This window comes from Nannospalax galili, unplaced genomic scaffold, assembly GCF_000622305.1.
Source record: "Nannospalax galili isolate Female #2095 unplaced genomic scaffold, S.galili_v1.0 scaffold312, whole genome shotgun sequence".
NCBI classification, from domain to species: Eukaryota; Metazoa; Chordata; class Mammalia; order Rodentia; family Spalacidae; genus Nannospalax; species Nannospalax galili.
The window spans coordinates 3,300,741-3,301,001 of NW_008335967.1; positions in this window are offsets into that span (position 1 = coordinate 3,300,741).

Sequence of the window (261 nt, forward strand, 5' to 3'; positions counted from 1 at the left end):
AGTTTATCTGGTCCAATTGTATGTCCTTAAACACCCAAAAGGGAAGTATAACCAAAGATTAAAGGGGCCAATATAATTTCATAAGAGCATACATATATATAGCTAAAAGTTACTTGACAAACAACAATGGCAGACAGGCGATACCTTCTTTTGAGTTGTTGTCCAGGGTGGCCAAAGGATTCCCAGATAGTAACCCAGCATAGAACTGGGAAATTGAACAGCAGACCCCAATCTTATCCAAAGGAATATTGACAACTGATT